We start from the raw sequence: 17,167 nt of genomic DNA, 5'->3' as shown, positions 1-17,167 counted from the left end.
TCTTTATATTTCCCTCAGCCCATATGCTGCTGAAATCCTCATCCATGTTTTTGGCACATCCAGACTCAACTATTCCAATGCTCTCCTGGACTTGCATCTCCCACCCTCCAGAAACTTGACTTCATCCAAAACTTTGCTGTGCAAATCCTAACTTGCATCAAATCCCACTCAGCCTTCACCCCTATGCTCGCTGACCTACATTGGCTTCCAGAACCCGAAAGCCTCCATTTTAAAATTCGAACTCTCATGGTCAGCTGCCTAGGCCCTAAATATTGGAATACCCTCTCTGCTTGTCACTCCTTCTTTAAAACTCTCAACACTTTCTGACCAAGTTTATGGTCATCGACCCTAATGCTTCCTTCTTTGGTTGGGTGTCAATTTCTATCTGACTATACAACTGTGAAGCATTTTTGGTGGGGGTGGAGGGGGGGGGGGGTGGTTAACTCCATAAAAGCTTACATCATTGGCAAAAGCTTCCCCTGAACAAGCACACCATAAACTTAATGACTGCAGAGCAACATTCTGAAGGCACATACTTGTCCTGGAGTCTTGACATGAAAAGTTTTAATACCCTTGGAATTATTATGGATACCAATATCGCACTCAATAAAATCATGGTTTGTGAAACAAATTTAGTTTTAGACAAAAGAACTGGGAGATGAAATTTCAAAAGCCGTGGGGCTAGAAATTTGTCTTGGGTGGTGGCGCAAAACAGGTGGAGTCGGATTGACTGCCCGTCCGACGCAGCGCCTGATATTTATTCCATCAACTGCACTGGAACCATCAGGGGCTGTGTAGCCAATTCAATAGTGCACATTTTTGCGCCATCACCTGAGATGAATTTCTAGCCCATGGAGTCACTCTCTAGGTTATAGCCCAATGCACTTATTTAAGTTCCATATATAAAAAGAGCAAATGCAATGTTCAAATAAGAAGTTATGTAGGGAGGAAAGCTACTTTGTGTGTAGCACTAAAATATCCTGGTACTAAGCTACTTTTCCTGCGCTCATTTCCCAGTCCCAGACCCCTCACTGCCTGCAGTAACCAGAAGTGAATAGCAGGCGACCCGGAAGATGAGATCTGCCTGAAACAAGCCCGAAGATCATCGCAACCCTTTTATTTTTTTTAAAAAAAAAGACCCTTTGCAAGCAAGGTCTGTATGCAATGCTCTGATTTCAAAACTTGGTTGGCTGCATTCAGTGCAAACGATGCTTGTGGTGCAATGGCGAGATTGAAGGCGAGACGAAGCTTTGCTCTGTGCAAAGTGCCACTGTATTTTCAGATCTTTGGCTTTTGCATTCAAATGCAATGCAAGGCATGCGTGTTCTCGGAAGTGTTGAAGCGTCTGAATTTTTTTTTTTGTGTGTGTGCCGGGCGATTCAAACCCTTGGCAATTCTTAAATAGCACGTAAACAATGAATCATCAGACATGCAAATGTGATTTCTGGTCTGGGCAGATCTCTTTTTTTTGTTTCATTACTTTGAGACCTGCAAAATATGGCGACTCTATGTCCTTTTTTAAACACTGGCTGCCATTTTTGTTTTTTCTTTTGTCGCTTTTTTTTATTTTAAAAACTCCAGACAGTCTGAGAATGTGGGAGAGGCATTGCAATAAGGGACAGCTGGAGCAATCTCTGCAATATCAGAATGCCCACATTTCTTTTGTGTGCAAAGTTTCTCTTAACAAATTCCTAACATTTTAATTTTGAAGAATTCAGTTTTGTTAATTGCAACTTTCTTTTTTGGAGCGTGAAACAGACACACTGCATTTTAGCGCCTTTCCACAATTAAAAAAAAAATAATCCTTTGGAATGGTGTTTTAAGAACTGTTACTCTTAGGTTTTGCATTAAGTTTTTTTTTAGTTTTATAATTAAAATCGAAGCTATTTGGTTTGAAAGATTTAAGTTTCTTGATTTTTCTTGTTTAAATATATCTTCAGAAGTTTTGCATTGAATTAATTTTTGTTTAATTTGCTTCAACTCATGTAAATGCTTCAGCTTTAAAAAAGCAAATGCAACTTTAAAATCTACTCACCTTCATTGAATAATTAATGTTAAGCAAAAACAAGGATTAATTTGCATAAAATAACAAGTCATTGGGCGTAATATTTAAATATGCAAAATGCACCTCTAGATAGGAATGTTCTCTGAAGTTATTGCAGGGGCGGGGGGGGCGGGGGGGGGGGGGTGACAGTGTATGTCAGAAATCCAAAAAGAAGTTGCATTTTTTTTTTGCTAATTCTGAAACTAAGCTGGCAAAATGATGATAGTTGGTGTGTTGATGTTTGTTGTTACAGTGATTGATTGATTGATTGATGGGTGGATGGATGAACGGGCTTTGGCTACTGGCTATGTTGGACCAGGCATTCCCAGGTTGTTCTTCCACAGGATCCCCCACTCTGTTGGGGAACAGCAGACGGCAGGCTGACTGTAGGCGGCTGAAAGGGCCACACAGTCTGTCTCTTTGGCTGAGGACGTTGTGAGGAAAAGTGTCTCATCCTGATTTTGGGCAGATGGTCATTCTGGATAGATGCTTCAGAAGGACAGTGCTCAGTTTGGTCAGGTGGTCAGTTTCCAGTCCAGACAGATGACCTCTCTGGGCAGACAGGTGGTCAGTGTCTAGTTAGAATAGATCATTCCAGACACCATGGCTGGGTAGGTGGTCAGTTTTGTATCTGGATTGGTGACCTGGTTGGACAGGTAAGTTAATTTATCAGCGATGTTGACCCTGTACCTCTATTTTGGAGACTTCTTGTGCTGTGTGGTGGAGTTGGCCTAATAATGTAGAACTTTTGAAAGCAATTGCTATAGAGTTTCAGCATTGTCAGGTTATCAGCTCCTCTCGGGAAATACTCGTAGATTTTGTGACTGTTTGCAGTCATTTTGTATAGAACTGTCAAAATTAACTGCGGCTTGTGATCAGGCTATGTTGGAGATTTCAGAAAGTATTTGAATATTTTCCATAACATATATGGAATTAATGTTTGTCTTATTTCCTGCAGTTCTATCTTGTTTCATCCACCCGTCCTCCAATGTTCTCACCTGCTGCCCTGAAGGTCCAGTTTCATGGGTGTTAACTCTAATAATTAACACAGTAGGTCATTCCTATGTGAAACGTCACAGTCTGTTAAGTGCACAGGTGAACTAGTTATTCTAAACAGTCAATTGTAGAAATCATCGAAATTTACAGCATGGAAGGAGGCCTTTCGGCCCATCATGTCCGCACCGCCCGCAAGTAGCCATCCAACCTAATCCCACTTTCTAGCTCTTGGTCTGTAGCCTTGTAGGTTACGGCACTTCAGGTACATATCCAAGTACTTTTTAAATGCTATGAGGATTTCTTCCTCTACCACCCCTTCAGGCAGTGAGTTCCAGATCTCCACCACCCTTTGAGTGAAAACAAATTCCCCTAGAATTCCCTCTAAACCGCCTACCCTAATCTATGTCCACTGGTTGTGGACCCCTCAACCAAGAGGAATAGGGCTTCCCTAGCCGCTTTATTTGGACCCCTCATAATTTCATGGACTTCAATTAGATCTCCTCTTGGCCTCCACGTTCCAAAGAAAACAACCCTAGCCTATCAAATCTTTCCTCATAACTAAAATTCTCCAGTCCAGGCAACACCCTTGTAAATCTCATCTGTACCCTTTCTAGTGCAATCACATCTTTCGTATAGTGCAGTGACCAGAATTGCACACAGTACTCCAGCTGTGGCTTAACTAGTGTTTTATACAGTTCCAGCATAACCTACCAGCTGTTATATTCTGTGCCTCGGCTAATAAAGGCAAGTATCCCATATGCTTTTTTTTAATTTCCAAAATATACTTTATTCATAAAAATCTGTAAAAAATACATTACCAAATAGTTTCAAACAGCACCAAGTCAGAAAATACAAACAGTGCAAGGGAGATCAGTTTCTTTCAATACAATCATGAGTTGCCTCACAACCCTTCCATTTCATTTGTCATGCCAGATACATTTTTACATTTTACAGCAAACGAAAATCTTCCCAGTTCGAGGGGTTTCCCATGGATCCAGCCCCTCAGTTCAGCTTGGTGGGGGGACCTTACATAGTGGTCTTTCCCCATTGATCCTTTGCTGCGGCTGCCCCAAGCTTTAGTGCGTCACTCAGCACGTAGTCCTGGACCTTGGAATGTGCCAGTCTGCAACATTCGGTCGTGGACAACTCTTTGCACTGGAAGACCAGCAAGTTTCGGGCAGACCAAAGGGCGTCTTTCACTGAATTGATAGTCCTCTAGTAGCAGTTGATGTTTATCTCGGTGTGCGTCCCTGGGAACAGCCCGTAGAGCACAGACTCCTGTGTGAGAGCTGCTTAGGATGAACCTCAACAATAACCACTGCATCTCTTTCCACACCTCCCATATGCCTTCTTGACCACCTTATCCACCCACGTTCAGGGATCTGTGGACGTGCACTCCAAGGTTCCTCTGTACCTCTACACTTCTCAGAATGTATGATGGAATTTTACAAAAATTATATCAACCGCTGTACAACCAGAAGAAATGGAATCCTTTTGTATAAGCAGGATATTCTACCATGGGGACGTCACCACTGAGCCCAGGCCTCTCCTCACTTATGCACATTTTCTTGCCACTGGATACAAACCAGCAGACATGAATTCTCAAAGGCTGAACTATCCAGGCTTACTTTTGGCAAAACCTTGCCTATGTGGAGTGGGGGTGGGCTGGGCATGAAGGTTTTACCTTGGCTATTCCCAAACACATCTGCCCTCAATCTAAAATCTCTAATGTTGTAATTGCTTTAAATGAAGCAGTAAAGTTGTGGGTGCTGATGGAGGGGTTGGGGGGTGCAGGGTGGGGGGTGGTGTGGGGGAGGTGGGGGGGGGGGTGGTTGGGGGGTGCTGATGGTGGGTGGGGGGGAAAGGGGGGCGACCCAAGGCTGAACACTGAGACAACCAGGCCTCAATGATCAAACACCAGGAAAATGGTTTTGATTTGGAGGCTAACTCTGGTGAGGCATAAGTTTTTAATTATTTATCAAACATTGAAAAGCAATGGGAATTTTAATTTTTCAGCACATAGTCAAGTCTTGGCCAGGGATATTTCTTTAATGTATCAACTGTAAAAGGAGGGGAGCAGACGCAGATTAAAACAGGCAATGGGTAAATTTAGAACTGATGTCTTGTCAGTTCTTCTTCAGACAAAGAAGGAACAATACATTGGGTAAAAGCAAAATACTGCAGATGCTGGAAATCTGAAATAAAAACAAGAAATACTGGAAATACTCAGCAGGTCTGGCAGCATCTGTGATGAGAGAAGCAGAGTTAATGTTTCAGGTCAGTGACCCTTCATCAGAACTGGCAAAGGTTAGAAATGTAATAGGTTTTAAGCAAATAAAGCGGGTTTGGGGCAAGAGATAACAAAAGGGAAGGTATTGATAGGACAGGGTGCTTAAAACCTATTACATTTCTAAACTTTGCCAGTTCTGATGAAGCGTCACTGACCTGAAACGTTAACTCTGCTTCTCTCTCCACAGATGCTGCCAGACCTGCTGAGTATTTCCACCATTTATTGTTTTTATTTCAATACATTGGGTAGTGGTGACAAAGACACTGCAATCCTTTGAGAAAGAGTCAGCTGCTGTGAAGGGTTTTCTCTGGATGGATGGGCTGAATGACCTTCCTCATTTACATAAATCTTGCTGTCCTGGATTAAAATTTATGCACAGGTACGAAGAGGTTGATCAGTCGAAGATCTTTCCTAGTGCTAGCTGTGAGATAAGTATCCCAAGACTTCCTCATTTTTAGTGAAATTTATCTTCCTTTTGATTTTTCTCCTCAATTTATTCTTTTATTTTGAGGCCAGCAGTACATAGAATCTTACAGCACAGTAGGAGGCCATTTGGCCCTTCATGCATGTGCCAATTCTTTGGTCGAGCTATCCAATTAAACCCCTCCCTTGCTCTTTCCCTATAGCCCTATAAATGGTTTCCCTTCAAATACTTATTGGATCTGCTTCCACCATTCTTTCAGGCAGTGCATTCCAGATCATCATAACTCGCTGTGTAAAAAATGTTTCCTCACGTTGCATCTGGTTCTGAGCTTTCTGCCACTGGAAACAGTTTCTCCTTATGTACTCTTATCAAAACTGTTCATGACTGAATAATTCTAAAAGAGATTAACCTTCTCTGCTCTAAGGAGAACAACCCCTGCTTCTCCTGTCTGTCCTTCTGAAGTCCTTCATCCCTGATAAAATTCGAGTAACTCTTTTCTGCACCCTCTCTTAAGGCCTCGTCATCCTAAAGTGTGGTGCCCAGATTTGAAAGCAATACTCCAGTTGAGGTGTTTTATAAAGGTTTAGCATAACTTCCTTTCTTTTGTATTCTATGTTTTTAAAGTCAAGGATCTGGCATGCCTATTTTAATGGCCTTCTCAACTTGCCCTGTCACCTTCAATGATTTGTGTACATGTACCCCCAGAACTCCCTAATCCTGCACCCTTTTAAAAGGCACCCTTCTTAACATTTTCCCTGGACTGTACATTCCAAGAATTGCCAACTAGGAAATTAACCTTGTGTTCAACCATTCTGAGACATGTTGCATTGGAGCCTGACCATTTGTTACGCCACTGTTGAAATGCTTTGGCACTACACTTTCAAAGTGCTTTTCTTATTCCTAACCACACAGTCTTCCTGTTTGGTCACGAGGGCAAGACTTAATGTGGCTGTTATGACTGCAGGTAATTCAGATAGATTATATCTGTCTAATGTAAAGAGCACAACCTGATAAGTAAATATTTTATTTTTAATGGCCCTTTAGGGTTTCTCCCTTCTGCTCACTTATGCTGGTTTCTCAGGATATTGGTGAGCATTTTGTACCCCTTCCAAGGGCTCATTCGTCATGTGTAAACCGAGGTGTTGAGTGTTGTCTGGGTGTTCAGCAATGAGGTAGTGAGGAAATCACAGCCTAGCCCAGTTCTAGACTCCCATGGTATTCATACATGTTCACGCTCCACCCACACTCCATTATTTATGTCATTTTGATTAGTTATTGAAACCTTACAGATACTGAACAGGGCTGGAAATAAACCCAATCTGCAGCCCACCTCTAAACTGAGAGAGCAACTAACACCAGTAATCGGAAGCAGCCTCACGCTGAGGAAAATTGGGGTTCCCCTCCCTAACATCATGCAGAACATCTCCACCTCTCTACAATCCAAATAGCCACCACAGCAAAGAGTGAAGGTGCCCAAATTGGATAACCCATCAAGTCTTCACCAGACGTCATGTTACGTTACAGATGCAAACCACTTTTTAAAAATGAGTAAGCCAGCCATCAACCGAGAACCAGAAAGTTGCAAGCAGTCTGTTGAGTTCTAATTGACCTGATTAGTTTACAAACTGCGAGTATTGGAGTAGTAACCTTTACAGGGACAGATCAGGTTAGCAGCAAAACATCACAATCTAGTTACAGAGCTCCAGACTTCCTCAAGCAGCACCTCAGGTGATGTGCTATTAATAAAAAGACTGGTTTATGTGATATTGTCTCCTCCCAGTAGGTGTCAGGAGTACAATTAATAAATGCTCTCATATTTTCAAACTTTTGTTAAACACGTAGGGACAAATGCATTTTGAGTCATTAACTCTCAACTTGAGCTCTGAATTTGAGTCTGAATGGACTTCTAGTTAATCTTAAATGCAACAGATGGCTCAAGCTATTTGTGGAAATATTTTTGATTTCAGGTGAATTTTTCTATTTTCTATGTTTTGTGAACTGCTAAAATCTGGAAAATTTGGATGAGAGTCATGACTGTAGAAGTTGGACTGTAGCAGGTTGTGCTGATTTTGTGCAGCACTTACATTCCATTGAAGGAAATTTCAATGTGATGCTATGTATTTGATGGAATAGTACGTTGCAAGATAAGTAAATACAGGGCCAGAGGGCACCCTTGGTCCATGTTTGATACATAGAAGCTTCTAATATGAAACGTACTTCATCAATAGTAAATAGTTCAGTCTTCCAGCATATGTTATCCTGCAACAGTGCTGACGCTTCATTGCAGTACTGAAGGGATGCTGTTTTGTTGGAGGGCCTATCTTTTGAATGAGATGTTAAACTGAGGACTTGTCCTGCCTGTAAATGCAAGGTGTTCTCTGATGTCTTGGCCAACATTCCTCCCTCAAACGACACTACCAAAAACAGATCAAATGGTCATCCCCGTCTGATTTGCTGCTTCTGAGACCTTGCTAAACACAGATTGGTTGCTGCATTTGCCTACATAGCAACACATGCTGCACTTCAAAACTACTTCATTGGATGTGATGTGATCTGGGACATTGAGGTCATGATAATCGCAAGTTCTTTTCTTCCTTGTGTTTTACTACCTTGTTGATGTATTTTTCTGGAAAAATTCAGGTGAGAAAGTCAAGCACTCAGACGAGCAAAACAAATGGCTTGAGCCCTCAACTGCTGTGTTTCTTTGGTTCTCCAAGGATTCACTAAATAAGGTGGATAGGAAGGCCCTAATCCGCTTGGTTGAGGGGTCCACGAGGTGAGAGAGTTTAGAGCTGGGGATTTGGAACTCTTTACCTTTCCACTCATTTTCCAAGGTCTGCTGCCAGTGTGAAGCCTTGCTAGCTGGGCAAGCAGGTCGGGGAGTTGGCGTGTTCTTGTGATGCCTCCTACTGGGAACAGGGTCTTGCACAGTTAACCCTCCAAGCACTCCTAGACCTGGTGTCACACAGACACAGAGTAAAGTTTCTTTTGTTTTACTGCATTGCTGCTTCTCAGCCCCAATGTCAACAAAAAACAATTGCATCGGTGTAACTCTTCCTACACCAGCCATTCATCTGGCCTCTCTACGATTGTACATTTGTGTTGTGGGATCACTAGGACCTGGGTTGAGATTGATCCTTCCAGCCAGTTGTGGGGAGGGCAAGGAATTGAGGAGACTTGTGCCCCATCAATCTGTGCTGGGTTTGAACCCGACTGCCCAGTGGTTGAAAACTGTGCTACCAGCCCAATCTCTACCCATGGTATGGATGTTCCTCCCAGGCAAGTAGGGCAGCAGTGGAAACGTGCATTGTGATTTATTGAAGAGGATGGAAAAATGCAGAGGGCTGGTAATGGAGTAGGTCCATGGGGACAGTAGGACACAGTGCCCTGTACAATGATCTGATGAATGGCTCTTGCAGCTGCCAAAGATATTTGTGTTCGTGCCTTCTCTGGTTTCTCAGACATCTTAGTGACATCCTCCAGCTGTGCTTCAGAGAGCGCTACCTTCCAATTGCAAAACTTTCTGTTTGTGGAACATTTTAATTGGGAATCCCAACAGAGACACCAGTTGTACTCGAGCCTTAAACCACCCGAGAGCTTTCAGGTATTGTTGGGCAGCGGCAGGGAGACATGGAGCTGATATATGTTTCCTGAATTTGTGTCAGGTCAGCTGACTGTGATTTGCTGGTGGAACTGGATATTTCAACAATGTCTAAAAGAGCTCTCGGTAAGGTTTAGTAGGCTTGAGCTCTCATGAAGAAGCTGACAGTTCTGTTGCTTAAAATATCTACCGTATTAATACAAGTCCAAAAAGAGGAGTGTTTACGATTCTGACAAGAATGTAACCCATCTATTACTGATAACCATTAAAATTCACACATGTTCCCCCAGCGGCTCAGTGAATAAACCTGTTCTGAAACTGAATCTTTCAGACCAGAAAAATCCACAGTGGAATTCCTGCTCTGTATTGGATTAGCCAATCTCAGCTCGTGCAGCAGTAAGGTGTCTACAGTTGGTGCCTGTGCAGCCCCTGTCTGCAAGTGTGAATGCCTAGATGCCGAATGGGAATAGGGTCAAGCTCAGTGATCAAGGGCAAGAATTTCCTGCAGGCTTCTGAACTCTGTTGTCAGGCTGAAAATGCAGGTCAGAAGCCTGCACTGTGTGGGAAACAGTTACTCACCTGTGACTTTCCCCAAATTGGCCAATTCGTGGCCAGAGGGCGGTCACGCTGTCCAGTTAAGGATGGCTGGAGGGCCAGGAGGAGGCTCTCCATCTTGAAAGCAGCAGCAGGTTGCTGTGGCAGGTAAGTGAGGGAAAGGGCGCCCCAAAATGGAGGCATCCTCTCCCCAACCTCTTTAAACTAAAAAAAGGCCTTTGCACCTTATGGAAGGGGATCCCCTCAACATGGCAGTCTGCAACTAGCTGCTGCACCCAAGCAGGCAGGAGTGGTGGGTGCAGGTCTAAGCCTGCCTGGAGCACTAGCCCCCCACCCCCCATTCTGTCACCGGTAAGTTGCCTCCAGGCAGCTAACCTGTCCCCACCATCTGCAGCGACCTGGAGGCCAACTGGAAAATCCCAGTCTGCCTCTGACAATACGCCTCAATAGACCTTTAATTAGCTTAGTAGGCTACTGACTGCTTGCGGGTGTGTAGCCTCACCATACCCCCACCCCACCTCTGGGAAAATGGCCCAAGGGGTGCGGGATGGAGCCAGGGAGCCAGCACACAGGCCAGTGGTGCAAAATTGCACGCTCTCCCACCTCCTTTCCTGTTGAAATCCAGGCCGGAAGCATTCTTTAGCCTACAACACTTGCTATTTAAATTCACACGTAACACCAACAACCCTTTGTACTTCAACAGTGTGTGGGACTGACTGAGAAATAAAGTTATATTGATTCACTAAGTAGTGAAGATCAGTGCAAGGTTAAGGAATGTGAAGTACCAACTGCTTTATGTTTAGTGATGATATCACATTGAGGTCACTAACGAGCGTTGTAATTCCATTTAAAATAGCTGGAAAGTACTGATGTAGTCTCTAGTGAGATACCTCTGCTGATGAGTAAACCTTCTATGAAGCATGATAAGGCAATTGTTTTTGAAAAGTCAATTGATCTGCAGTTTACACAATCGGGATATTATTGCGTCCGCTTAACAAAACCTGATGGGCTGAATTTTATGCAGGTGGCAGGGGTCCTGATACTGGGCAAGGTCGGCAAGAGGAACCCCGCCTCGGCTGTTTGTGGGACCCCTGGCTGCATCTTACTGTTAACTGCCTGGCGCCAAGTTCCCCATCCTTAGGGGGCCCTCCGTGGGCCACAGATTGCCCAAGCAGAAGGGTCACCCTGCACCCAGCCCACAGGGAGGCCGCCAGGTTTTACTGAGCGTCCACCCCATGTGGCGATGCTCCCACCAGCTGCTTGTAAGATAACAGTGGCGGTGGGAAAAGGCCCTTAAGCGGCCATTAATTGGCCTCAGTAGGTCTCTGGACGGGAAGGCCGTCCTCAGCCTTCCCCTCTCCAACAAAATTCAATGGCATCAGGTAGGTGACGGGCACTCCACCCTGTATGCCTGTAACTTGTTCTCCTTGACTAGAAGTGTCAGGAAAACCATGGTCATGGGACAAGGTGTTGCATCTCTGCATCTGATCACACTAAATAACACCCCACTGGAAGTGGTTAGCAAATTCTGCTACCTTGGGTCATAGAGTCATAGAGTTATACAGCACAAAAACAGGCCCTTCGGCCCTTCATGATAGATGGTGACAGACAATCTGTCCCTTGATGCAGAGCATGATACACACATAGGGAAAGCAGTGACCAACTTGTGAAATGTGCATGGGATAACACCAAGCTGACCCTTGGGACCAAGCTGATGGTTTACAAGGCCTGTATTCTCAGCACCTTGCTGTATGGCTGTGAAACATGGGAGACTTACAGCTACCGGGAAAAGACGCTCAATAATTTCCATCTTCACTGTTTGCAGCGCATTATGAGTATAACCTGGCAGGATAAAATCACAAATCTGACAGTCCTCTCAAAGGCAGAGCTCCCAAGTGTGTTGGCACCAAGTAAACAGAGGCAGCTTCGGCGGATAGGACTCTTCCGCAGATTGGAAGACAATCGCATACCCAAAGACCTTCTGTATGGTGAGGTAGCCAGGGCCAGATGACCAGTGGGGCGCCCAAAGCTCTGCTTCAAGGATGCTTGCAAGCGTGACATGAAGGCCCTAAATGTCGATAATCGCACTTGGGAGTCACTAGCTGACAAAAGAGGGAAATGGCGACACATCCTGTGGACTGGTGTGCGCTACTACGATGACCAGTTGCTACAGCAGCTTGGCAACAGGTGCCATTGCCGAAAACAACAACTCACAGCATCACTTGGCAGCTTCACGTGCAGCACTTGTGGCAGAACCTGCCTCTCAACGATTGGTCTTCACAGCCATCAGCAAAGGTGCACCAAGACAAGACACCCCACCTAAATGGATTGTTTGCTGTGTGTTCATTAACTTTCATAGATGGAAGGATACAAACACAACTCCACCCTCCTGCCTTCGCTTGCTATTTTATAAGCCCCTGCCTCCCAGCCCGTCCCTAGGGGGCTGATAAAATTTAGCCTGATGTTTCTCATCAGTGTTAGACAAGTATTGATATCATCAGGTGATAAGAATCAGAGAGAAAAAAGTCTTAAGTTCCATAGACAATTTGATCAACCTACTTGTCAAAGGTTAATAATCCTGCTAAAAGATACGGGTGTGGTTGATGAAGAGTATACAAGGCTAATAAAAAAGATTATTGAGAATTGTGTTATCTGTAAAAAAAAACAAGTATTCAAGAATGCCATCACATCCTATTGTAAGCAAAATTAAAGCACATGGGATTGGGGGTAAGGTACTGACATGGATAGAGAACTGGTTGGCAGACAGGAAACAAAGAGTAGGAATAAATGGGTCTTTTTTCGAGTGGCAGGCAGTGACTAGTGGGGTACCGCAGGGATCAGTGTTAGGACCCCAGCTATTCACAATATATATTAATGATATAAATGAGGGAATTAAATGTAATATATCCAAGTTTGCAGATGACACAAAGCTGGGTGGGAGTGTGAGCTGTGAGGAGGATTCAGAGAAGCTCCAGTGTGATTTTGACAGGGTGAGTCAGTGGGCAGATACATGACAGATGCAGTATAATGTGGATAAATGTGAGGTTATCCACTTTGGTGGCAAAAACAGAAAGGCAGATTATTATCTGAACGGTGATAGATTGTGAAAAGGGAAGGCGCAGTGAGATCTGGGTGTCCTTGTGCACCAGTCGCTGAAAGTAAGCATGCAGGTGCAGCAGGCAGTTAAGAAGGCAAATGGTATGTTGGCTTCATAGCGAGAGGATTCGAGTACAGGAGCAAGGATGTCTTGCTGCAATCATACAAGGCCTTGGTGAGACCACATCTGGAGTATTGTGTGCAGTTTTGGTCTCCTTATCTGAGGAAGGATGTTCTTGCTATGGAGGGAGTGCAGCAAAGGTTCACTAGACTGATTCCTGGGATAGCAGGACTGATGTATGAAGAGTGATTGGGTCGATTAGGCTTGTATTCACTAGAGTTTAGAAGAATGAGAGGGGATCTCATAGAAACCTACAAAATTCTAACAGGACTGGACAGACTAGATACAGGAAGGAATTTCCTGATGGGGGAGTCCAGGACCAGGGGTCACAGTCTAAGGATAAGGGGTAAGCCATTTAGGACTGAGATGAGGAGAGATTTCTTCACCCAGAGAGTGGTGAACCTGTGGAAATCTCTACCACAAAAAGCAGTTGAGGCCAAATCATGAAATATATTCAAGAAAGAGTTAGATATAGTTCTTGGGGCTAATGGGATCAAGGGATACGGGGAGAAAGCGGGAACAGGTTACTGAGTTTGGATGATCAGCGATGATCGTATTGAATAGCGGAGCAGGCTCGAGGGGCCGAATGGCCTACTCCTGCTCCTATTTTTCTATGTTCTATGTTTCTGCGTTTCCATTGGCTCGTGACTTTAACGAGGTAGTTGCCATGGATAAAAAAGATATGGAACAAAGACAGAAGTATTTTCATCCTTCATGTTATAGGCCTGGGGACCAGCTTTAATCTTTCGACGGTAATGCATAGTAAGAACAAAAGGGCGATTATAGATAAAATCATGGAGAAATGGACAGGGACTGGATTTGGAACACCAGTGAAGTTTCTGACTGATATTGGAGGGGAATTTACCAATGACGAGTTCAGGGATGTGTGAAAATGTGAACATCATGGTCATGAATACGACAGCTGGTAATCCTTCTAACAATGGACTTTAATTAATAAGATTAGGGTAAAATTTAAAAACGGGAGTCAGGCTTGTGAGGCGTTTATTTTGGGTTAGATATTGAGCAAAGTAGGTCTGAAATAGCGTTAATTCAACAATCCTATTTAGAGGGTGTTATTCTCATCCCGGTTAATCCTACTTGATCAGCTCAGAAAGATGATGTTTATATATAAAGAAGTGACAGGGCAATTGCGAAGCTTGGTTGGTCAGTTGAACTGGTTGTGCACTCAGACTAGACCACATGCTAGTTTTGATGTGTTGAAATTAAGTTGTACGATGAAACACCCTGAAGGAGAGAATGTTTTAAGGGCAAATAAAACATTGAAAAAATTAATTCTGGAGAAATGCATACTTAAGTTCCCATCTATATGAGCCAAAAGAACATGAAATAATTTTTAGCAGTGCTTCACATGCTACTCTTCCTTTTGGGTATTCTAGTGCAATTGGTTTCATTATATTTTGTGTGAGATAGGAAATGCTGTCCTTTAGCTTGTGAAGCTAAGAAAAGAAAAAGGGTTGATTAAAAACACTCTGGCTGCCGAAACAGTGGCTGTTTTAGAGGCAGTGAAAATGGAATTCTATTTGTCAAATATTTTAAGTGAGATTCAGTACAATGGAGGTACTGAAGGTAGTATACTGATTGAATGTTATGTAGATAATCGTTCATTATGGGATAATGTGCACTCTACAAAAAGTGAGTGAGAAAAGACCTTGCTGGCTTGACACAAATGCTGGAGAGAAAGGAAATCTCTAAAATTAAATGGGTGGGTGCAGGTCATCAACTGTCAGATTGTTTTACAAAAAGAAACGTATGTAGCGCAGAAATTGTTAGGGTTCCTAGAGGAGGGGGGTGTGTCTCGAAAGTAATGTCTTGTACAGAATATGGGGGTCTTTTGATCTGATTTGATTTTGAAATTTTGGTTGTATAGGTAAGCATTTAATTATTCAAAGGGAAGGGAATTGTTAATTGTATATTAATTGTGTTTAATTATATGCAGGTGGTGCGCATTAACTAGGGATTCACTTGTGCTCCTATAAAGCGGAACAGACTGAAACTGTGGTGGTTGGGTTTGAAGGTGCATGTAGGTGGTGTGCATCTCTGTAAATAAAAGCTTGTAAATGTTGGACTCTAGTTCTATCCTTCACTGCTTGGCTGTCTGTACTATAACATAGGGAGTCAGGCAGGTCAGTGCCATCCCGGTGACACCTCGATAATCTTTCCTGGCACTTGAAGTGCTTGTTTCTGACATTTGAGAACTCTTCGATGATTTGCTGATGTCAGTTGCACTTCACATTATAGTAATATAGTGGGATTTCCCTGCAAACTCTTCCATCATGTCATATTGATGTTCTTTTTAAAATCGCTGGAAGTAATTGCAAATGAGTGAGACTGAGGCAAAATCTCACCCACACACAGCAGGCAGCTGCCAAGTACGGTTCGCCGTCTACGTTAAAATAGGTATTCTCAGACGGAGTGTCATTGAAGGATAAGGTTGGCCTTGGTACATCTGGAGAAGTGAGGGGGGAAATCGTATATGGTTCCTGCTCTTGATCGCGGTGCAGTGACTCTTTTGGAAAGTGTTTGTGTATCTGGGGTGGGATCAGTCCTTAGTGTAATGCAGGCTCCCCAGCCCCCTCCCCCAACCCGCCAAGTGCACATAGCCAAATACCCCGCCCACTTTCACTGTCATATATGTGATGTATGGCTGCTGATACCCATGGATAGTGCACAGCACGAGGAAGTGGGAGAATTGGATGGATACCAAAAATCCAATAACTTTTCAGTGTCACAACCAAAAAACAGAAAATGCTGGAAATACTCAGCAGGTCAGGCAGCATCTGTGCAGAGAGAGACAGAGTTAACTCTGCTTTTCTCTCCACAGATGTTGCCTGACCTGCTGAGTATTTCCAGCATTTTCTGTTTTCGTTTCAGATTTCCAGCATCCACCATATTTTGCTTTTGAACTTTTCAGTGTCCTTGCATGTGGCTTCAGTCAGATGAAACTGAATTCCTTGAAAGCTATGGAGTAAAATTATCTTTAACCAAGGAATACTGGACTAATAAATATAATTGGAGTGCAAACTAAATGTATCATTCTCATTTGGCTCTCTTATTGAAAAAAAAAGTTTTCCAGGTGTATGTTTTCCCCCCTGTTTCCTTCCTCCTTAGCTTTCTCTCTGTATCTCTTCAGGCTTGCTTTTCTCTTGAAGAACAAGCAACCCACTTTCAGTCCTCCGATGGTGTCACTTCTGAGCAAGGCCTCAGGAGGTACCTGAAGTGAATTTCTCCTGATGATCCTCCCCTCTGATTTTAACTCCATGGTTCTGTTCTCCTTTTAGTGACTCGCAAGTGCAGCACAGCTGAGATTGGAAACTCTGTGAACAGTTGTGGGGAGGCACTGAGTAACTGAGCTGTGCAGACAAAGACGGTCACTGTTATGATCCCAAATACTGAGTTAGCTAATCTTCGTTGGGCGCTAAGGGTGCCTAAATTGGCCTCACTGCCACAAGTTGAAAGAGGAAAATTGGTCAAGGTTCCCATTCCTGAATGCCACCCTGCAGCATCTGGCGGAAGTGCACTTGCAGGAGAAGTAGATTTGTGGGGTCCCAAAGTCAAAAAGAACAACTTACAGCGTCACTTGGCAACTTCATGTCCGGCACTTGTGGTAGAACCTGCTTCTCAAGGATTGACCTGCGCAGCCATCAGCAAAGATGCACCAAAAGAAGTGCGGTCTGTTATTTATCCTCGTGGTCGAAAACTCTGTGGCCAGCCCCACCCATGAAGAATGGCTTCGTGGGCAAGGTGCTAGAGGGCACCAGGGGAATAGTAGTCCAGGATAAACCATGTCTTGGTGAGAAGAGGGGAGAAAACGTGAAGAGAAACAAAGAGAATCGGAGGGAGGGGATGTTCGACCTACATTCCATCACTCCGGATATGATGCAGCACCTACTGGGTTATAGTGGTTTGTCATTGGACTTTTAAGATTTTGAGTTTAAACTGCACTCACCATTATGAGGGAATTGAGATTTGAATTGAATGCCAACATGGGAGGCATAACAACTTACATTAATATGATCCCT

General features: G+C 43.7%; 1 protein-coding gene across 2 annotated transcripts in view; it reads left to right on the top strand.

Moving 5' to 3' along the window:
• The first annotated feature begins 1,067 nt into the window (after positions 1-1,067).
• Positions 1,068-17,167, top strand: part of LOC137352226 (zinc finger protein 362-like) — a 55,530-nt gene continuing 39,430 nt past the window's right edge. For both annotated transcript variants that reach the window (XM_068017466.1, XM_068017464.1), the window contains exon 1: positions 1,068-1,153. The gene's annotated coding sequence lies outside the window, so the exon portion shown is untranslated. The remainder of the gene's footprint in view (positions 1,154-17,167) is intronic.

The sequence above is a fragment of the Heterodontus francisci genome, chromosome 37, assembly GCF_036365525.1.
Source record: "Heterodontus francisci isolate sHetFra1 chromosome 37, sHetFra1.hap1, whole genome shotgun sequence".
Classification (NCBI taxonomy): domain Eukaryota; kingdom Metazoa; phylum Chordata; class Chondrichthyes; order Heterodontiformes; family Heterodontidae; genus Heterodontus; species Heterodontus francisci.
The sequence above is the reverse complement of the archived record's forward strand: the minus strand, read 5'-3'. Positions and strand labels throughout refer to the sequence as shown.